This window comes from Microtus ochrogaster, chromosome 5, assembly GCF_000317375.1.
Source record: "Microtus ochrogaster isolate Prairie Vole_2 chromosome 5, MicOch1.0, whole genome shotgun sequence".
NCBI lineage: Eukaryota > Metazoa > Chordata > Mammalia > Rodentia > Cricetidae > Microtus > Microtus ochrogaster.
The window spans coordinates 77,684,630-77,707,729 of record NC_022012.1 but is presented as its reverse complement, the minus strand read 5'-3'; the positions used below and the strand labels follow the sequence as shown (position 1 = coordinate 77,707,729).

At 42.0% G+C, this 23,100-nt stretch overlaps 1 protein-coding gene and 1 pseudogene across 2 annotated transcripts in view; both read right to left on the bottom strand.

Moving 5' to 3' along the window:
- Glce (glucuronic acid epimerase) overlaps window positions 1–13,743 on the bottom strand; it is a 65,395-nt gene extending 51,652 nt beyond the window's left edge. The window contains exon 1 of one of the 2 annotated variants that reach the window (XM_026779280.1): window positions 13,575–13,743. The gene's annotated coding sequence lies outside the window, so the exon portion shown is untranslated. The remainder of the gene's footprint in view (window positions 1–13,574) is intronic. The other variant, XM_005347803.3, reaches the window with a different exon arrangement.
- Window positions 205–12,425, bottom strand: LOC101988509 (annotated as a pseudogene).
- Window positions 13,744–23,100: the final 9,357 nt, after the last annotated feature.

The window sequence follows — 23,100 nt, the reverse complement described above, 5'->3', positions numbered from 1 at the left end:
TGGCTGACTTTAGAAGTTAAAATTATGTGTGCTTAACAATAAATTTATGTAGCGATAGCTGTTTTATGTTTCTTAAAGGCTTAATTCACTTTATTTTTATCATATAAAAACCCTTATTTGGTGGTCATAGCTATTTGGTGGTCATAGCTGGAGCCTTGGTCCTCTGAACAGACACTCTGCCGTGGGTTTTTACAAGGTGGTCAGTGAATTCCTGTTAGGGAGACTTGGTGAACACAGTCTCTTTCCAGAGGTTGGGGGTCAGGTAGCTGTAGGTCTTAGAGATGGCATCAAAGGTGGCCTTGACAAAGTTGCTGAGGGTGGCAGTGCAGCCCCTGGCTAATGTGTAGCAGTCATAAATACTGGTCATCATCAGTAGCTTCTTGGGCACAAGAGAGAGATTATACCAGTGTCTTTGGGGGCAGGGAAGACATGTACCAACACAGAGCCACACTGGCCTGTCACTCTGCAAGGAACAGTGTGGGGCTTGCCAATTTGTTCCCCCAGTAGTATCTCCACACAGGGACAACAAAAGGCTTGGCCAAGATGATGGCCTCTCAAATGGCAGTGGCTACCTCTTTGAAGCACTTAACACCAAGACCATCATGACCACTGTAGTCCTCAATAGCGACAAAAGCCTTGAACCTAGTCCACAAGCCAGCCCAAGTTGGCTTCTGCACTGGCATGATCTTTAGAACCTCATCCTTTAGGGACATGCCCAGGGGCGGGGATTCAATAATCTCAGATTCCTTAATGAGCAGGGAGAACAGGTAGATCTCCTCCAGGGAGTTGAACTTCATGTCCTTAACCAAGTGGCCCAGCTTGGTGACCAGGATCCACTCTCTGTCTTCAGCTTTACCTCCATGAGCCCCATGGCCACAGCCCTAAGACTACTGCCAAATACTCCATGGAACACCAGAAGATCCTTCTTCCCCAACTCCCCTATTCTCTGGGCCCTTCCACTGCACCAGTGTCTGCTGTTTGGTGCAGGGAAGGAGGGAGGAGGAAGAAGAAGAAAGAAGGAAGAGGAGGAAAAGGAGAAGCAGCAGCAGCAGATCAGCAATGTAAAAACAGCTTTTATTTGTAGTCTATATTACAGTGTGAAAAAGGACTTTAAAAGAAGTTTCCTGGAAAACTACCAGATCACACTAGTATTTAACTCCCATTAAGATATAATAACGTATGTGACGATGAAAATATAACCTTATGCCATATTTGGCTTTTCCAGTGACTGAATCACCAGCTATCATTAGTACAATTACGTTAATACATGCTAGAAATTTGGCTTCTAAATATGAGCAAATGAATATAGTGTTACATGATAGTATAACACAACATTATACACCTAGTTCTGATATTTTTCTAGTAGATGTATGCTCAGCAAATTCACACAAGATATTTTATTTTTAAATTTTAAGTAAAATAGTAACTGAAGAATAGCAATTTACATTGCAGGGATACCTGACACACACCCACAACCCTACCCCGCTTCCACCCCAGATGAAGTAGCAACAAAATCTTCTCATAGTGGAAGCCATTAGAGTCACTGAAGGCAAAGAGTGCTTTTATACTTGTCCCATGTTTTCCCTGAGTAAAAGTCAATGGTAATAGATGACAATAGTGGTTTGATTTTAAGGCAGGCTAAGTGCTGACTCCCCATTAAGCATGATAAAGAATTTACAGGGAGTAGAGGATCAACTGATGACTGTAAACTAACTTCCACTACAGCTCAATTATAGACATATTTCTCAAACACACTAAAATACATTCTATCTTTTTCACTAAATTATTTGTTTATACTAGTATGACAAGGTAAAAAAAAAAAAGACAAAGACACTGGCATGGACAGAGAAACAATCAAAAACGAGGAAAGCTGATCAACAGGGAAAGTGCTTACAACGAAGCCCCTGACAACACACAAGGTGGAAGGAGAGAACCAACTCCTAAAGGTTGTCTTCTGAACACCCCCACAACCCACACACACCTCCTACACAATAAGTAAATGTAATCAAAAATTTTAATTGTGGGAGGATAATATTAAGAATATAGGGATGAACTAAGTCTGGTAGCACAGACCTTAATCACAGCTATTAAGGAGGCGGAAGCAGGAGGATCGCATTTCTTTTAAATATAATAGTTAACAAACCATAAGGCCTAATTTCAGAGACTGATAAGTACAGATGTCCCTATTAATATGTGATATTAGATAAATTCATAAATGTTACAAGTAAATGAAAGTAAGTGCCTAAGAGAAAGTTTTGGCAACTGGCATTATAGTTGATGAAGAAATTTTTAAAATAACAATAATTACAAAACCAGGTTGGAACTGGAACACTCCTTAAAGAAGCAAGCACTATGCAGCAGGTGTTTTAATGCACATGAAGAAAAGAGTTCTTTACTTTCATTTAAACTGCTGAGAAGGTCTTCATTATGAAGCAAATTCCCATCTACCCCCTTCTAACCTTCATTCTTGTCCCTACTTACCTCCTCTGGGAATGCAAGGTATATTTAATCCTCTGAGTACCACTCAAGTTTGTATGTTTCACAAAATTACAGACTTGAGTCAGGAAGCACCTTAGACATTATCCAAGTACCCAAATTAAAAAGCATTACCACTATCCCACTGAAGTCTTTCTTACTGGATGAACAACATGAAATACCTTGATTACTTTCCAAGTATCTGTTTCAAAACATCTTTCCTTTATGATTGTTCTCCAAATAAATTACTAATGTCCTCTTTAAAATATGGCAAAGAGAATTAAAAACCTAAGCTAATGCAAAAAAGAAAATGATAATAAATATGTTCTAGACAATAGACAAATCAATGGAGTTGAAGTAGACGTTAACTTTGGAGATAGTTAAACCACAGACACATTACCTTCAAACAAGAAGTCACACTCAAGTTAGAAACACTTTTTTTTGCTTTAGATAGATAGATAGATAGATAGATAGATAGATAGATAGATAGATAGATAGATAAAGTAGATAGGTAGGTAAGGAGGGAGGGAGGGAGGTAGTTGATAAATAGAAAGAAACAAAAGCGCTGGTGTTTGCCCTCTAAATCTCCTACTCTGTATCTGTGAAGTCTTTAAAGTCCTTAATTGTAGAGCACAGCCTTGTCAAAAACCTATGCATCAAATTCAAATGTTTCAAATATTTTCTTAAATACAGGCTATTGTTCAAATTATTAAAAATATGATTAGATGAGGATCCTGATTCTGTATATGAACTAGTACTCTAATTCTGAAAGACAGACATTACAAAACAAAAAACAAAAAAAAGCCAAAAACCTTCTGTATGGGTGAAGAAAGCATCTTAAGGCATGCCACTAAGAATGAATGTGCTGCTATTTCATTTGTGTGTAAGTATGTGTGAGTGTGGCATATGCATACTGGTGTACATACCTGTGTGTGGATGTAGATGTCAGGAAGGCTTCTGGTGTTGTCTTCTAACACTTTCTACCTTGTTCCTTTGGAACAGTATTTCTTACTCAACCTGAAGCTTATGTCTCCCTCTGACTAGACTGGCAACCATGGAACCCCAGAGATCTTCATGTCTCCATACCCTTTAGTGTTGGGGGTTACAAGAGCGAGCAAGAGTCATCAGCTTGTTACGTGGGTGCTGAGATCTGAACTCTGATTCTCGTGCTTCACAGTAAATGCTTTTCAACTACTGAGTCATCTCTCTAGACCCTGCTGCTTCATTTTAACAATTAAACTTTGGATAGGGTCTTTTAATAAATTACAAGTACCTACCTGTGTTATTATTCAAGACATACTTTTTAACTTGCTTACAAAAACAACAGAATTGTCAAATGCTATGTGTATCTTTAGAGGTACCTTTCTTTGTCTATAAATGAGAACTAAATAAAATGACATATATAAAACACTTAAGCCAGTGTCTAGGTCATATGAGAACTCCAATTCTGATATGTACTGCCACAGTAGTTCTGCTGTCCCTACCAGTTTATCTACCCTGGCCTGGAAAGAAGAGACACCGTCAGAACCTGTTCTAATTCTTTTAGATTCCTAATGATCGGAACCTTCTTTGTAAATACAAACAATACATGTTTAATAATCGGTTCAAGGAAGGACACCAAACTTACCAGTTTGTTAATAATATTATATTCAACCTTTGCTTGTTTTCCAACATTGTACACTTCAGCAGTTAACACACTTTATATGTAGCAGGTATTCCCACCAAAAGTTGTTGAATTCCTTTTTCAAAATTGTTCTGCGTTTCTTGGTTTTGATAAATATACAAACTAAGTTGCTAGCTTTAGGGGATGCCAAGTGGTAGGTATATGGCAAAAGAAATTCTCTACACTATTCAATTTTACAAAAACATACAGTTTCAAAATAGAAGACTAATGCTGGGTGGTAGTGGCTCACACATTTAATTTCAGCACTCAGGGGCAGATTTCTGAGTTTGAAGCCACCTGAATTACACAATGAGTTCCAGAAGAGCCAAGGCAACATAGAGAAACTGTGTCTCAAAACAACAACAAAAATTGAACATTAAAAAATGTATGAACATTTTCTACCTCTAACAAATTTTTTTTGGAAAACTCCCCCAAATATTACAAATTTCTATTAGGTATAAATTCCTTCAGAGGCCCCACCACTTTATTATCCATTTTGAATAGGACACATAAATTCCAGTAAACAGGACACCTGATATTATTCCTACTGATCTTGAGTCACGCAAGATAGTTTTAAGTAAATAAATCACCCCTAAATTTTATTTTTAGAAACAGAGGACTTAAAAAAAACTTACTGACAAAGCAAGTATCTTCTCCCTAAACTATTAAAACACTCTAGACTCCAATGAAAACTTTTTTAAAAAGGCATATTTTATTATTTATTATTTACTATGTGGGGATATATGCATGTGTGTCTAAGTGCCCATAAAAGGCCATAAAAGTGTATCAGATTTTCTGGGGCTGGAGTTAGTTGTAAGCCACCTGTCATGGGTGTTGGGTACTCAACTCAGGTCCTTTGTAAGCACTCTTAATTATTAAGCCATCTCTTCATTCCCCATCTGACTCTTACTGCTCAAACCACTTATTAAGCAATCACATTTAAGTCAAGCTTAAAACAATCTTTGATGTATGATACAAAATTACTACTATATTACTAGCATGAAAATCTTATAGAAATACTACTTTAAAATGTTTATACCAAGGGCTGATTAGCTTTTTAATTAGGCAAATAAGAGTTTAGGAAAATGATGGCTTTTATTTGCAATTTTTCTACCTCAAACTCTCACTATTAACTAAGAATATCATGAAAATTCTGCTAAAACTTAACTACAAGCAAAGAAATACTAAAATGTCTAATATAGAGTTTTATCCCTAAATGTTCTTCTGCATACCTTTTGTACTTTAAATAATTTCTTTTAGATATCAACTGTCTAACTTTTTAAAATTGGCTTTCCTTCTAAGAATAGTACTACAGAATCGGTACTATAAACAGAAGTGCTACTGTCAAAGAATTGATCTAATAATAAAAAGAGCTAAGGCCACTTGTCTTATAGAAAATTACTGCCAAATGCTGCCAGACCCTGCTTTTCTTCCTTCTGGGCCACTAGCCAAATACTAATCATTTTTAGACCCTTCCTAATTTTTAGTACACGATATGATATACCATACCACATCTAAACCAGTCAGTATTTTAGATGAATGTTCTCTAAAATTCATCTCATATTCTGGCATATATATATATACACACACACACACACACACACACACACACACACATATGCATAGACACACACGTTACGTACATAAACACTTATATGCACACACTAACACATGTACACACATACATTACATCCATAGTGATCCATATCTACTCGTTTACACTGAAGATTCAGCCAACCCAGGGTTGGAAGTACTGGGGGGAACCATACACCGAATGAACATGTACAGACTTTTTTCTAATCATTATTTCCCAAACAATAGAATCTAATACCTTTTTGTATAGCTTTTATATTAGGTGCTAATAAGTAACCTAGAGAAGACAACTTGGGCACTATACAACTTTGTATACAAGCCATTATTCATAGATAGTGGTATCTGTGGGGCATCCATAATTAATCCTTGAGCATCCTGGGGAATGGATGCATACACATGAACATCTACTATCTGTGTAGTACACACAAAAACGAGATAATAGTGACTGCAGCTGAGACTCAGACCTTTGAAATTTTATAATTTTGTGATAACCATTCAATAATTTTCTCTATTTTAGGGGAAAATGAGTTAGGAGTGATGGTACACACTTTTATCTGGGTAGGGTCAGACAGATCTGAGTTGGAGGTCAGCCTGGGTCACACAATGAGCTTTCTAGTTTGAAATATCCCCTAAGACAATGCTTGAGGAATTCTTTTTAAAATCTTTCTTGTAACTATTTTAACATTTAATTGTTCTTTTAAAAGTCAATTTATGGCTGGGCAGTGGTGGTACATGCCTTTAATTCCAGCACTCAGGAGGCAGAGGCAGGTGGATCTCTGTGAGTTCATAGCCAGCCTAGTCTAACAGAGCAAGTTCCAAGACAGGGCTATACAGAGAAACCCCGTCCGAAAAAGAAAGAAAGAAAGAAAGAAAGAAAGAAAGAAAGAAAGAAAGAAAGAAAGAAAGAGAGAGACAGAAAGAAAGAAAGTCAATTTATGATGTTCAATTTCATTATAATCAAAGAAATACAAAGTAAAACCTTCTGTTTATCAAATTAAAAGTTTTTAAAAACTAATATTCAATTCAGGCAGCATAGAAATCGGCATCCTTCCAGAACACTCCAATGGGAATATGCTCATGCCTCTGTTGTAATAGGGAGCTGCGGGCTGCGTCTCTGGCACCCGGCCGCCTGCATGGATAGCTTATGCCCTGAAATAATTACACGGAAACTGTATTCTTTTAAACACGGCCCATTATATCTAGCCTTTTCTCGGCTAACTCTCGCACCTGGACTAGCCCATTTCTAATAATGTGTGTAGCCCACGAGGTGGCTTACCAAAGAAGATCTTAACCTGCGTCTGTCTGGAGTGGGAGAATCATGGCAACTCACTGACTCAGCTTCTTTCTCCCAGCATTCTGTTCTGTTTTCTCCGCCTACCTAATTTTCTGTCCTCTTAAAGGGCCAAGGCAGTCTCTTTATTTAACCAATGAAATTAACACAAAACAGAAGACTCTCCCTCATCATGCCTCTTTTTCCTATCCTAGATATCAGGGTGGAGGGGCTGAGATGAAGGCAAAAGATACAGGCCCAAATAGACTAGCCTTCTTCTAGGCAGATCACCATCTGGACTCTGGATGAGATCATGCAGAGAAGCGACCTACTACAAATACCTCATTGCTAATCTGGAGACCTATATAAAGCTTTTACAGCTCAGAACCTTGTATGTATACTCTATGGGTGCTTGTGTGACAAGTATATTGAAAGTATCTCCTGGTTATAGCCAAGGAATGAATCTACATGCCCATTAAAACACATGTACAAAATTGTTTTCAGTAGCTGTTTTTTCTAACAGCTAAGGACTGCCAACAATCCAAATATCCAGCAACAAAATAGGTACATATGTACACAAACAAAGGTACAATATACAGCAATGAACAAAAATAAACTGTTGCTAATTTTAAAAATTGAATGAAGGTCGGGTGGTGGTGGCACACGCCTTTCATCTCGGCACTCAGCAGGCCAAGATAGGCGGATCTCTGTGATTTAGAGGCCAGCCTGGTCTACAAGAGCTAGTTCTAGGACAGGCTCCAAAGCTACAGAGAAACCCTGTCTCAAAATAAAAAAAAAAAAGAATAAAGCCAGGCAGTGGAGGCATACACCTTTATTTCCAGCACTTGGGAAGCAGAAGCATATGGATCTCCATAAGTTTGAGCTCAGCCTGGTCTACAGAATGAGTTCCAGGACAGGCTCCAAAGCCGCAGAGAAACCCTGTCTCGAAAAACCCCAAAAAAAAAAAAAAAAGAATAAAGCCAGGCAGTGGAGGCATACACCTTTATTTCCAGCACTTGGGAAGCAGAAGCATATGGATCTCCATAAGTTTGAGCTCAGCCTGGTCTACAGAATGAGTTCTAGGACAGCCAGAGCTACATGCAGAAACCCTATTTCAAAAAAAAAAAAAAAGAATTTTATAGACACTAGGCTAAATAAAGAAAACCATTAAAAAAAAAACTTGCTTTTTTTTGTGGTTCAAGAGAAAATCCAATCTAGACTGATGGTGATGAGAAAGGTAAATTACCTTTGGAAAGTACTAACTAAGAAAGAGAATGAAGAAGTTTATGATGTCATAAATGTTCAGTATCTTTACTTGATTAGACGTTTTATATATATATATATATATATATATATATATATATATAAATTCATTAAGCTAGCCATTAGAAAGCAATCCTGCACTAAGAACTAGAACAGTAGTTCTCAACCTGTGGTTGAGGTCACATATCAGATTTTTACATTATGATTCATAACAGTAGCAAAATTACACTTATTATTATTTGCTTGTTTGTTTGTTTTTTGAGACAGGGTTTCACTGCAGCTTTGGAGCCTATCCTGGAACTCGCTCTTATAGACCAGGCTGGCCTCGAACTCACTGAGATCCGCCTATCTCTGCCTCCCGATTGCTGGGATTAAAGGCGTGCACCACTACCGCCAGGCAAAATTACAATTATTTAGTAGCAATGAAATAGTTTTTTGATTGGTGATTGCCACAACATGAAGAACTGTATTAAAGGGTCGCTGCATTAGAAAGATTGAGAACCAATGAACTAGAAGATGACTTCATTCAAATACACAGCCATGTCCCTTCAGGGAAATGATTAGGTTTTATGCCCTTTTTGTAACCCTCTTAGTTGGCATACAGTCACATAAGGCACATAGGAGATTACTGGTAAACGTGATACTAATAACTCAGTAATCTGTGAAGAGACTTTTAAAAAACAGAAAGAAAGAAAGAAAGAAAGAAAGAGAAAGAAAGAAAGAAAGAAAGGGAGAGAGAGAGAAAGAGAAAGAAAGAAAAGGAAGGGAAAAAATAACAAGATTAGGGATGGAGATGACCGAGGTGTCCCCACATGACAATGATCCAAGTTCTGGATTTTCTCTGAGCCTGTCCTTAAGACTCTAAGATCCTCAGCATCACTTTTCTTGGAGGGAAAATCAGGAATCATAGTATTCCTTTTAAACACCAGGGTTTTTGTTTTTCGAGACCAAGTTTCTCTCACTATTTAGCCCAGGATGATTTCAAACTCAAAATCTTGCCCCAGACTCCTCAGTACTGGGCTAATGGGTGTGTAGCATCATCATCATTCCTGGTTCAAATAATTGCTTCACACCAGTGTTCACAACTAGTTCAGCAGAAAATATCTTACAAATAGGCTGGGTATGTGACTCTAAGGAAACTTTCAACCACTATTGCATATAGAATGTCTTTATGAATATACAGCTCTATTGAAGAGATCCGCATTTTGTTGAAAGCAGTGTAAGGATGGAATACAGGGGTCAAAGCCTAGGGCCAATGATTAGAGAGCTGCTCATTCTACCCAGAATTAAATAAGAACATAACATCACTGCACAGGTATTGTCACAGAGCAAGGGATCAGATACAAAACACAAGAGTGCTAAAAAAAAAAACAACAAAAAAAACCAAAAAAAACCCAAAAAACCAGTAAGATTGTTGTAAAATGCAAAGCTAAACCATTGTTAATACGAGGCTAAAGCCTACAGCCCTGATATCAGTTTGTGGGTAAGACAGGAGGAGATAATCTAGAGGAAGATGAGTTTAGAAAAGTAGGACAAGTCTGACATGTGAGATTAATTAATCTTGGACACTATGAAGACACTGAGTTTGGCTTCTAGATTTCAAATATGTAAGATGAGATCCAAGTATGTGTAAACAAGCAAGAGGGATTCAAAAATGAACAGCAAATATAAGCCTGTCTTTGAATCCAGAAAAAGAAACAATGTAGCAAACTAATAAATTTAAGAGAATGAATTAGGAAGATGATCTGAGTGAATAACCCAGGGAGATAGGAAGAGGAAGGGCCAGAGAAGAGAAAAAGATCAAAAATGCATAGTGTGAAGTTCAAGAAATAAAAAAAAAAAGTCAGTTTTTACAGCAATAAGAGAAGGCATGCTAAGCAGAAGAAAGAATCTAACTGAAGAATCTAATGGTTCATTCAGTAAACAGCTCTCATTAGTACAACTGGAGCTTGAGGTTTATGGTGGGGAAAATGCAGATGAGCCGAAGGGATGATGAAAGGCCTTGTAATGACAGAACTAAATCCTGGAGCTAAAGAACAATGGGTGTTAAGTAAGGAGCAATGAGATCCGCATTATGTTGGAAGCAGTATAAGGGATAGAATACAGGGGTCAAGCCTAGGGCCAGAATTAAATAAGAACATAACATTATTGCACAGTATTCTACCACAGAGTAAAGAATCAGATACAAAAAAACCAAAATGCTAAAAACAATGAGTGCTGTAATATGCAAAGTTAAATGATCCAAAGAAAAGTATTTACCTTCATGAATGTATATTCTAGAATTAAATACTATCTATCTCTATAAGGAAGCTTCTGAAATCAGATGTGTAATATATATATGTAAATTATCTCTCTCCGCTTTTTGTACATGTTACATTACAGGATCTGTAACACAAAAATGGATGCAGTACAATCCCTGGAACTGAGGTTTGTACAGATTATTGACAGGGTTTCTCTTGCATCCATTATTTACATATACGCTTACACACAGAAACCGAGACCCTGTGACACTAAGAATTATCAAAGGTGACACTATTAGCAGTACAGTGAAGACAAGAATGCATGCCATACATTTCTAGAGATTGCTTTAGTGTATGTTATGATTGTAGAATTTTGAATGATAATTCAAAACCCACTTTGGTACTCTCATTTTCAGTACTGTAATAATGAAACTATAAAACCATTTTTATGGCTTATATGCTTAACAAGAAAAACATATCTATTAAATATGACTATATTTGGCCAAAGAATATTGTCCTTAAGTCAACACAAGAGCACTCTCCCACCACATACACACACACACACACACACACACACACACCTTTATATATAATCAAATAACCAGTATTTTGAAGTGTTTTTAACATTTAGCTGTACGTCTTTTTTATTTTGTTGTGCTCCCCCCATAACTTTTAGGTAACTATCTTTTTTTCATTAGTACAAACAGAAAGACGTGGCAACATTAACAAAAGCCTGAAAAAACTGTATAATCCACAAACTTGCAGTGTTCAAACTGTTTGCATTTTTGGACTTATCTAATTTTCATGTAAGCTGCTCACTGAAATGGATTCAAGGAATGTTCAAGTATGAAATCAGATGGCTCTCCACCACGCATCCACCTCCTAAAGACAGCTCCAAACATAATAAATTCCATTTGTGTTGCTACAGATTTTCTTCATGCTTACATCATAAACACATTTTCAAAGAGACAACATTTACTTAACACCCAAACTCTACTAATCATAATTTAATTTTTGAAAAAATAATTCTGAAGGCAGAGAGCTGACCTGGTTATCACACCAAATGTCAATATTACTTGCAAGTTACTTAAGGAAAATAATCTGATTCTCAAGGACAGTGGTTTTTCCTCACAACATCAGAATTTAATGATTTTCTTTATGTGTTGCTTCCTTCTCCATGTAGGATGCATTACAGCAATCGCTGCACCTCCAATCAGCATCATGCCATCTAGCAGATGAGCCAGTCTTTGCAGATGAGTCCATCTATGAAGTCTGAAAGCTTTTCAAAAAAAAGAATTTAATGCTTCAGGATTTTGCCTACTTTGTCATTTGTCTTTCTCTCAAAAAACAGTTTGAAGATGTTGATCTACTTGAAATTTTTAGGCTTTGGTTTCAACCAAATACTTTCTCAATTTTCAGTTTTGATGGACATAAAAGCCAATCCAGTACATTGTGTGAGAAAATGAAAACCAACCTATCCCATCCCCAAGACCTACTATCATTCGATACATTCTCTTGGTTGCTTTGTCTTATGACTGCAAAATGCAAACCTTCAGTACCTTCTTCCTAACCTTTCTGATTTAAAGGCAAAAGAAATGCCTTTTTAAAAAACTGACAAAATGGCAAAGCAAACTTCTTTGCTTCAATCGCTCTGCTTACATTGTATTTCCTGCGCATGGTAAAGTGCCTGATCCACAGTAATGTTTCCTCAGACTAAGATGACATTAGACTGCCTAACCAGGACAACTGTCAGGCAAATGCACAGACACTCTGACACATATTTTTAAATCACTCATGGACAGATACATAGAAGCCATTTTAAATTCCACCTAAGTCTGGCAGAGTCATCAAGGACTCTGTAAGATCTAAATTCCAGAAAAACTTATGTACCAGGATTCTCTAAAAGGGCTCGATAGGCCATTCTTAACAGGTTGCCAACGCTGCTTTTACGGAAATCCGGCTTTGAGACCCCTCTTCCACAAATGCTGTATAGAAAGGTCACTTATTGGCACTATCTGACTGCCTAAGACTCAGGCAAATTCAGGACACATTAAACCATGCAGGACCATGAAACAGAAAAGTCCAAATCGCACAGCCGTCCCTACTCCAGGAACTAAATCCTCCCTCAACCTTCGGATACTCGCCTCCAAAAAACAAACAACAACAAAAACCCATCCAGACAGCATGCCCAAGTCGGGTATCGCTTCTCCGCTCCGGCGCGTCCCCAAAGGGATCCCGGGGCAAAGAAAACAGCAGAACAAACCCACTGTGTCTCCAACTAGGCAACTGCCCCGATCAATCTTCCAACTAAGCACTGAGTCAAATCTCATCTAAAGGAAAGAGACCAAGAAACCGTTAGATACCGAAAACCACAAGTAGTGCCATGGAGTGGCTCCTGAACCCAGGTCTGGCACCCCTGGAGACTCAGAGCCTGCTGAGCCGCGCCCACACGGCAAGATCACTCTCTCCGTCGCCCCGAAAAGGACTGGGGACCGTCATGCACAGTTACCGCCCCCCTCTGGGCGAAGCAGAAACCCCAATACAGACGCCGGTCTCCCCTGGCTCGCTCCCGCCCCCACCCACACCCACCCAGTCGGTTCCAGCCCGGGAGGGACAGAGGCAGCGCCCTATCACCATAAGGCGACCTCAAACAAACACTGGTCTCCGGAACCCGAACACCCTCCTGCTTTACTTCAGGAATGTCAAGCAGACCCCCTCCCCGCTCGTAGCTTCCCGTGCCCTCAGGACCTGGCTAAAATGTATTCTGCGCCCCCCAAGTGCCCGGGATCTTCAGAAATGGTCCCCTCGTCCCGGAACCGCGCGATGCCAGCACACGGGCTCTCAAGACACGGGCAGCGCTCCCGCGACCCTAGAGACCCTGGACCGTCCGGGCGGCCACCCACCCCCACCCCAAAGCCGAAGGAGCTCCGGGACCCCCGGTCCCCGCCGCGTCACTGAGATCCCCGCACTCGGAGCGCCGGGCATCCCCGGGAGCCGCCCCCGTCGCGAGCCCGCCTGCCACGGCCGCCCCGAGTAGCCTCCTAGGCGCGACCTGCAGAGCAACCCTCACCTGAGGCGCCTCGGCGGACTAGCGGGACCCCGGATCCCCGAGGAAAACTGAAGTGGGCGGCGGAGACACGGCGGCCCAGGCCTGCGTTGCCGCAGCTCCAAGCTCTCGGCGAAGAAGCGCTCGTGTGAGAGAGCCCGCCCGCTCCGCGCGCTACCGGGCAGCCGAGCCGCCGCCGTGCCCGCGGTTCTTCACGCGAGATCCCAGCCACGGTGAGGGGCGAGGCCACGGAGGGGCGGAGACTCCTCGAGCGACAGCCCCGGAAGCCAGTTAGCAGCGATGCAGGAGGCGGGGCCACCACGGGGCGGGGCCATATTGAAGGGCGGGCCCATGTTGAGAGGCGGAGACTCCTTGAGTGACAGTCCCAGGAACCTGTCAGCGATGGCAGCGCGGAAGGCGTGACTCAAAGCTTACTGCGACCAATTGCAAAAGGGAAAAGGTGGTTCTCCCCGCCTCTCATCAATAACAAGCGGGCAAAAAGGTGTTGCTGACCTGAAGAACCTGGGCGTTTGTTTGCAAGGTAGTTTAGGTGACGCGGTTTGGGTTAAGTTTGGACCTGCTCGGCCGCCGTAGAGCGTCCTGCTCTAGCGGAAAAGCTGAATTTGATGCTGGTAAACTGAGGCGCTGTTACCTTTGTTTACACTGCTATCTGAAGTAAACAGGGAAGTCTCATCTATCAGCCTGAAGACTTACAGCCTCAGTTTACCCTCGTCTGTCTTCCCCCTTTAATGTAGATTCCCTATTTCGGCCTCTCACTTTTTTACCTCAAATTAGGCGACATTATCATGGATGCTTCAAGCTCCAACCCAGTAAATCTCGTCTAACAAAGGACCCTTCCCATTCATTTGTGCGTTAAACTTAAAGTCTTCTACAAGAGTAGAAACGAAATCTCACTGGCGTGCTAACCTAACAAGTCCCCAGATTACACGACAACATGTTTCTCTGCGGACCTAGGGCCCAGCAGTGTTTGGCACAGGCAGGGCATTGAATAAATGTGAAAGGAATGGACGAAAACTGCTACTATCAGGACTGGCCTCAGAAATTGGGCTTCCCTAGCCTTTCCTTTACGGTGGCAGCCATTTCTCCCACACTTAAGCCCTTCTCTCATTATTTTGCCTACCCTGTAGCCGTCATCTTCCCCTAGCCTCCCTTGTCCTCAGTAAAAAAGTACCCTAACTCTTTTTCAAGGTTAACCCCGTCGTGGTGCACTGGATCTCAGCCAGGCCTACACTGTTCGATCCGCTTCCCCCATTACCAGTGTCTGACTCCTTCCTTCCCCAGACACACGCAGTAGCTCCTATTCTTCGAACAGAACAAGACTGCCCCATCTGTCCTACCCACTCCAGCTGCCTTATCCTTCCAAGGATCCCGCTCTTTGAGAACGTTGAAGTGGATTTGTGATCTCCACTTTCTCACTGCTTTCCCCCACTCCAGTGCTGCTTTTGCCCACACAATCTGCTGCTTTCTCGGCTTCAAAAGACCTCTTTCCTATAATAGACAAATGATCTCTTTGATGGGACATTTCCCCCAATGGCCTCTCTGAAGCACACTGACAATGCTAAGGGTGGCTTCCTTTAGTACCTGCCTGTGCTCTTTTAATTTTATAGCTACCGTTTAAAAAAAAAAAGTCCTCTCTCCCAGTTTGAAAATGGTTGACTATTGATGGCCCCTTATCTTATCCCACACCTTGTGCGTAATAAGAAAAATGTCCACACACCACTGCACACTCTGAGAACCACAAATTGGTTCAGACAAAAGCTGTGAGAAAAAATCCAGAGGGGAGAGAGGCGGCTGTGAAGCTCAAGCTGGGTGGTGAAATAGTAGGTTGGCCTTTATAAATGAGAGGCAGAAATGGAAGCCTTTCAGAGAAAAATAATATGGACCAGAATAAAGATAAAAGCCCTTGAGCTGAGCCTGGCTGCAGGTTGGACAGTTTGGTACATAGATTCATAGGCAGGGGAGATCAGAAAGAAGCCAGACGGTGAAAGGCTACCAAACCATGGTAACTGGAGCTGATTTGGAGTTAAATGGAAAACTTGAACCGATCCCAATATGTATAGGAGCTCGGAGGAAGCTAGGCATGGAAGCACTCCTACCCAATGTCTACATATATAAAACACATAAAACAAGCTAACATACTGTGAAATTTTAAAGCGCATACCCTTTTGCCTTAACAAATATACTTAGTAAATATCTTGGATGGCCAGGTTGGGATTCAAAATCCTGTTAACAGGGTGAGTGCCTCAGAGCTCCCGGCTGGAACCAGGCAGACTAAAACTAAAGAGAGAGAATGCAGAGAAGCCTTCCTCCCAGTGCTTCCTAGCCCACTGTGATAATTAACATTATCAACCTAATAGGCCCCACAAGCATTGGCAAGGCATATGGACACGTCTGTGAGGATTGATTGAAACTGGATCAACTGAGATGGGGAGGCCCAACCTAAATGCGGGTGGCACCACTACATGGGGAGGATTCCCAGACGATGTAAAGGAAGAAAGGCAGCTGAGCGCAAGCATTCATCTCTCTTTGCTTCCAAACTGATTGCAACGTGGCCCAGTAACTCAAACTCCCGCCTCCATCACTCCCGGCCATAACGGACTGTAGCCTGTGTGAGTCAGCATAGAGCCTTCCTTTCTCGGGGATATTGCTTCAACAGTACGTCAAGGAACCAATACACCAATCCAGGCCCACACTACAACGTAACTACCGCTCTGTGGCCTCTTGGGCTCCCATCGCCAAGCTTCGTTCCCACTTTACCCACTCTAAAGCAGTCATTTGACAAGCACTTCGAGAGTCCAGGGAGGGAGCCAGCAAGATGACTCAGGCACGTGAAAAGAACCTTCCAGAACCCAGGATAGAAGGAGAACAATGACTCCTGAGAGCTGTGCTCTGACCTCCACACATGTACCATGGTACATGTGTGTGCACACACTCACTAATCATTTTTAAAGCCAAGAAAAGAGCCTAAGGACGCACACCTCAGGATCTAGGGGGAAGCCCACATGGACCTTGGAAGTGGGCTCAGAGCCATTTGGGTGGGGAATTCTGCCTTCTGGGTACTTGGAGGAAAGTCTGTCACAGTGCAGCTAACTAGATAGCTCTATGAGCACACAGCTCTCTGCTTAACAGATCCCTGTTCATTATGTAGGCGGGCTGGTGCACAATCGTTTAAAGAGAGGATGTGCAGACCCAATGAGTCTCTTAGGAGTGACAGGTCCTGCCAGTTTAGATCTTGAAGAATAGATCCGTATTTCTATGCTTCTTCGAACTTGGCCCTTGCACTGTTGTCTTAGAGGCAGGAATGTACTAAAGCGAAAATTGCACCCTTGACTTCACATCCATATGGGCCCTCTTCTCTCCAAGGCTCAGTTCCATGGATTGTGTCACTCCAATGCTCCTCTTAATCATTAGTGTATCAGAAATCTGCTGAAAAATTGAACAGAGATGAAGTGGTCTCAGCCGGCGGGGCATCCAACCTCAGAGCACTTACTTTGTGCTTGACGTCTAAATAAAACAATGCGTTGGAAGTCAGAAGCCCCAGAAGAGGCTGTGTGCAAAGGGCACACACCGGGGGTGTGTGCTGAAAAGGCAATAAGCCATTGTAGACTGGGCACCTCTCTCACCATCTGTCTTTGTTGTGTTATGCATCAGTCTGTGACCTAACAGTCATCTCTGTTCCCACAACCTCTCCATCTGCTACCAAGAGCTTCCTTCCTTGTGTTTTGCTCTTAGAGCTGCAGAGGGACCAGAGCCACCTTGGTCTCTGCTTTAGGGATCAAAGCAGAGAATTCCATGGAAGGGTTCTGCTGCTTGGCGGTGTTGCTGAGGTGATTTTTAGCAGGTGACTTTGGCACTGGCTTGATCTTGGCACTGGGGTCTGCTCCGTAGCCTTATCATCATCATCTGTGACTGTTTTTTGCCAACTAGCAATAGAAGAGAACCAGCCTGTTTCTTCCTGAGTTTTTACCATCTGCAGCCTGCATTCTGGCCTATTAGTCTGAACAACTACAACTGAACAGTTCTAGCCCTGATGGTAGGGATGTCTTACTGGTGTCCTGCCCTGAGCAAACCCTGGCAATAGGTACATGCTGGCCAACCTCATCTTCGTAAGGGCTACACAAGACAGTAGTCTGTAACACCACGAGGTGTCTTACCAGGGAAGATCTTAACCTGCTTCTGTGTCTGGTAGGAGAATCATGGCGACTCCTTGACTCAGCTTCTTTCTCCCAGCACTCTGTTCTGTTTACTCCGCCTATCTAATTTTATGTCCTATTAAAGGGCTAAGGCAGTCTCTTTATTTAACCAATGAAATTAACACAAGCCAGAAGACTCTCCCCCATCAGTAGTCCTCAAAAAGCTGGAAGAAGAAATGAGTCACCTGTAAAAAGCTCTTGCTGTTCTTGCAGAGAACCTGAGTTCCATTTCCAGCACCCACAGGGAGTCTTGCAACCTCCAGCAGCTCCAGTTCCATGGGATCCAATGCCATTTTCTGGCTTCCATGGACACTGCATGCATGTGCAAGCAGAACACGCATGAACATAAAAATAAAATCAAACTTTTTTTAAGTTGGAAAAAGAAACCCAGTTATATCCAACTTCTGCTCTTTTAGAGTTTTCAAGAACAGTTATTTGGTTAGGTTGGAGAGCTCAAGTCCTGTATGAATTGCCCCGGTATCCGCCTCCCCATTTACTGACCCCTGACTACGTCTTTGACTACGTTTTGTTGCTCTTTGTGTGGTCATTGTTGAAGATAAGGCTCGAAGGGGGAAATATCAACAGTCTGGTGATGACTTTTAAAGGTTCACGATTGACTTCATGCAGCTCCTCTCCAGAAATGGAGCTTAACACCCTTCCCCTCTGCATGAGGGACACCTTCCGGCTCACTGCTAGCAAACTATGTCAGAAAAGAGAGCCTGGGACTTCTGGAACCGGATTCTCAGAAGCACTGCAGCCTCTCCCTTGATCTCTCTTTCATCACACACTCTGAGGGACCAATTGCATAAGGACCTCCAAACAGGTGTGTACATGGCAATAGACCTGGCCTCCATGAAACACCTGTGTGAGTGAGCCATCTTGGTGATCCCAGCCCCACAAAATGAATCTTTAAGGGCTATATTAATATAGAATATATATGTGTGTATATATTTAGAATTGTTTACAGGTTGTGGTCTGACTAGCCCAACAATAGCCCATCCTGATGGGAAAGTCAAGATTCTGGTAGTTGTTCAGTCCATGGTAGATGTTTCAGCTGGACTTGAGAATCCCTAAAATGGGAACCCCTAAGAAATGTGTTCTAACAATACCAGAAAAGGAATGCCTCAACATCAGGATAGATGAACTTGCCATCAAGAGCAAGAGTAAACAGGCAAAAAGCAAAAGCTCCTTTCTTTCATGCCCTTTCATGTGGGCTGCTACCAGAACATGTGGTCCAGATTTAGGGTGGGTCTTCCTATCTCAAATGATCCAATCAAAAGTCAGGTGTGGTGGTGCACACCTTTAATCCCAGTACTCAGGAAGCAGAGCAGACAGATGTCTGTGTGTTTGAGATCAGCTTGATCTACACAGAATAGCCAGTGATACATAATGAAACCTTACCACAAAACAAAACCATCCAATCAAGAAAATCCTTTACATATGTGTGCATCTGTTTGAGTTTTAGTTGATTACAAACATAGACAACCTCATGAGAGGTGTTGAGCCAGAACCACGAAGGAAAAGTCTCTCCTGGTCCCCACATAGACTATGTGAGATAATGCGTGTCTATGGTCTGAAAACTCTTTATTCAGGATCATTTATTAGGCAGCAAATCTATAGCTACTGCATTTATTATGAGTAGTTCAATCGTTCCTACCCCTGCACAGAAATCTACCTTCCCACAGCATCAGACACCCATGGAGCAAGCACAATGGAGCAGCAGCCACAACTCACTGCAAAAAATGCAAGGGTTTCTACACCCATAGGAAGTAGAAGAAACCCTTTCCCGATGGAAACAAAGATTTGGTGCTTTAAAGTCCCAGCTCTTAAGAGCATTACAGCAAGAGAGAGCATCGAGCATGGAACCATTTGAAGCAGTTAATAGTAGGTCTTGAGCAGTAGGGGAACCTTTGCCTCTGAGGTCATTTGGCAAACCCACCACTTTCAGTCAATCTTGTGGAGAGTATATGTTTCCATAAATACAGAGGGGAAAAAGCATCCTCTTACCCATCTTGATTAGCTCAGAATAAAAACTTGAAAGATCTATCTGTAGGGCTCCTATCAAAAGAAAAGTGACATTTTTAGGACATGAAGTGTTCATATAAGAAAGGGCCTTATTTGACAGCAAGAAGATTGAGATTACTTCTGAATATGATAGTATGTCTCTGAAGTCTTAACATGATGAATTGAAATTCAGTAAGTAGTTTCTCTACCTAGTTAAAAATGAGGACAAGATAGCTCAGCATATCAAGGCTTGCTACCAAGCCTGATGACCCAAGTTCAATCCCCAGGACCTGCATGGTGGAAAGAGAGAACTGAGTCCACAAAGTAGTCCTCTGGCCTCCAAACTTGTGCTCCCCCCCCCACTGTAATTAAATATATCTAATTTTAATGAGAAAAATCATTTATAAAAGGAAAACTATTTAGCCAATTTATACACATGCATAATAAACTGCATTTTATACATATACGAGACATAAAGATAGGTCATACATACAGATCATTTACAAACTGACTAGCAGTTAGCTTATAGCTAAGAAAATGCATTTGAATACATACACATCTCCAAGGCTCAAATATGTGGTAGATATTCTATTGCTTTTAGCAATGAGAACAAAAGTTAATTATCTGAACCACAAGATCCCGGGGGAAAAATAAAGCTTTGTTCTCCACCCTTCCTTCAACCCGCTACTGTCAAATATAAAAACAACAAATAACTAAGGGTAGGGCATCATGAAGAGTGGGGGTGGGGGAGAAAAACAAACAAAACCACAACAAAGTCAACACAGTTGCTGCAGAAGCAGAAGAAAGAAAAGAATAGATGGAGGACTTTCTCGTAGGACACAAAGACTTCCACTCCCAAAGGCCAACCTTACAGGCTGCATGAAAGAATGATTTCCAGACTGATGATCAGGACACTGTTACTGGAAGAAACAGAAAGACTATTTCAATCTTTGGCACGGGGAGCCACACGGCTAAGATGAGAATCACACATATAGTACTTATTAAATAAGTACTTAGTAAATAAGGCTGACCTTGAACTCCTGACCTTCCTGCCTTCACCTCTGGAGTGCTGGGATTATAGGTTTGCATCATCATATCTGCTGTGAGGGGTGCTGGGGTTCAGACCCAGGGCTTTGTGGGTGTTACATAAGCACTCTATGACTGAGCTACACCCCACCCTGTCTTTTGTATTTGTCTTAAACCAACTGGAGATTACTGTCTGAAAAAGTTCTAACATAGGCAGCCAAGGACTATTACAGAGAGAAAATGGGTAGCTCTTGGGGTGAGGGTGGGTGCTTCTTGGTGGAATAAATAATACAGACAAAAGCTTCGAGTTCATAAAAAGGACAAACAAGTCTATGGAGAATAATACGTACCAGAGCACAGGTCGGGATCCAGTTGCAGACAGATGTGAAGGTAGTCACGGTCTGAGCTTGATTCAAAACCAAGTCCAAGTCACCAGAAACTTTAAAGCCTAGCAGCGACCCGGCCAACCCGATGCAAGAGAATAACCAATGTGATCTCACAGGCTGATGTGAAGTAGGGACACCCCAAGAATGAGACAATGAGGGCAGATGCCAAGAACAGATTTCACCCAAGATGTGTGACCTCACCAGGAGGGAACTTCTCAGCAAGGCAGTGCAGTCAGTAGATAATAGAAGATAGTAGATCGATAATAATTTCAGTAGATAATAGAAGGGAACTCTCGATGTTCTGACTTGAGTGATTGAATATCTTAGAAGCATAATCCCTACGACAGGTCATGAACACATCCCACAGATGTTCACTATGAGGCCAACACTCAGAGAGGAGTTTGATACATCATCATAAATGAAGACTGACATCATTGGGGCATACAGACACAAAACAAATAAGGAAACTCAGCCATGATACATGCCATGGGAATTACTAGGCTCTACGAGATCATGCTGGGGCACCTATCCCAACCCCATGAGTCTTTGAGGATCAGAGGAAGCGTCCCAGCAGAAATGACAGCAAGGGTAAGTCTCAGGCAGGAATAGAAGCTAAGTGTAGTGGAGGGGGCTGATGGGCACTTTGGCCCAGGAGAAGGAAGCATGTGCTAAGATTAGATGATGCTTCATCGGAGAGGCGAAAGATTCCAGCGTGACTTATCCAGTGATGTAAAAGGTGTCGGAAGATTTAGGTAGGAGGCAGTAGGATGTCAGTTTCTATCTGTTGTCAATCTAAGAGCAATACTAACATGCTTTTGTGAGGTCAGTCTATTCCATTTGTCGTTTTGATCACACAAAAAAAGAAGCCAATGAAGGACCAACTTCATTTATAGTCTAGGTTGGTGGTCAGCAGATGTTGGGGGTGAAGATTATGGAGAAAGTCTTCTGCCTTGAAACTATCTCCTCTGCAAATTGATGACTGCGGTCATTTGACATAATGAACACAAGGTGGAAAATGCTAAGTCTTCGAAGAAGAGGAGCATGGCAACTCCCATTTGTACCAAGTTACAAACAACTCAGATGAACTTTCTTGAGAATAGGTTAATGTCTGTGTGACACACACTTTTCTTCAGGAACTATCATGCGCGTGTGTGTGCACGCACACACAGATATATATATCTGTGAGAGACAGAGAGAGAGAGAGAGAGAGAGAGAGAGAGAGAGAGAGAGAGAGAGAGAGAGAGAGGTGTGCTCCTGATAAGAAACCCATCACAGACCAAAGTTAATGATTGCACTGAAATCCAGCTTGGAAAACCAGTGAGTTTTTATTGGGATTACTACCAGGGGTACGGTTGAGCAGAGATGATCCAAAGCAGCTGCATTTTGGGAAAACCCACCTCAACATGAGCGAGGTTTATCAAAGTTCCAACCCTGGAGTTCTCTGCACAGAGAACTTGCAGGCTAAATCTCTCTGGAGCCCTGTTGGTCACAATCTCCTCTCCAGCTGCCTTACTCCCTTTGTAAAGCTGGGGAGGGGTCTTTGAGAAGCTTCCAAGTTTTCATTTTCCTAGACTTGCAACCTTGTGTGTACCTTCTGAGTCTCCAGTGCCTCCCCCTCCCTCCTAGAGGGGAAGGTTCAACTCCCAGGAACCAATCATCTAACCTGGGTGTGTGTAGATCAGAGCGCAATGGATAGCGAGGATCTGGCGCTGAATGTAGGAAGCAGGGCAAGTCCTAGAGACGGGTAGGAGGCATACAGTGGAAACACTCCTGGCACCAGAGAGAATGCTTAGTGCCTACCACATGCTTGGCGGGATTTGCAGAAAGGAAAGAAAGAAAGAAAGAAAGAAAGAAGGAAGGAAGGAAGGAAGGAAGGAAGGAAGGAAGGAAGGAAGGAAGGAAAGGAGGGAGGGAGGGAAG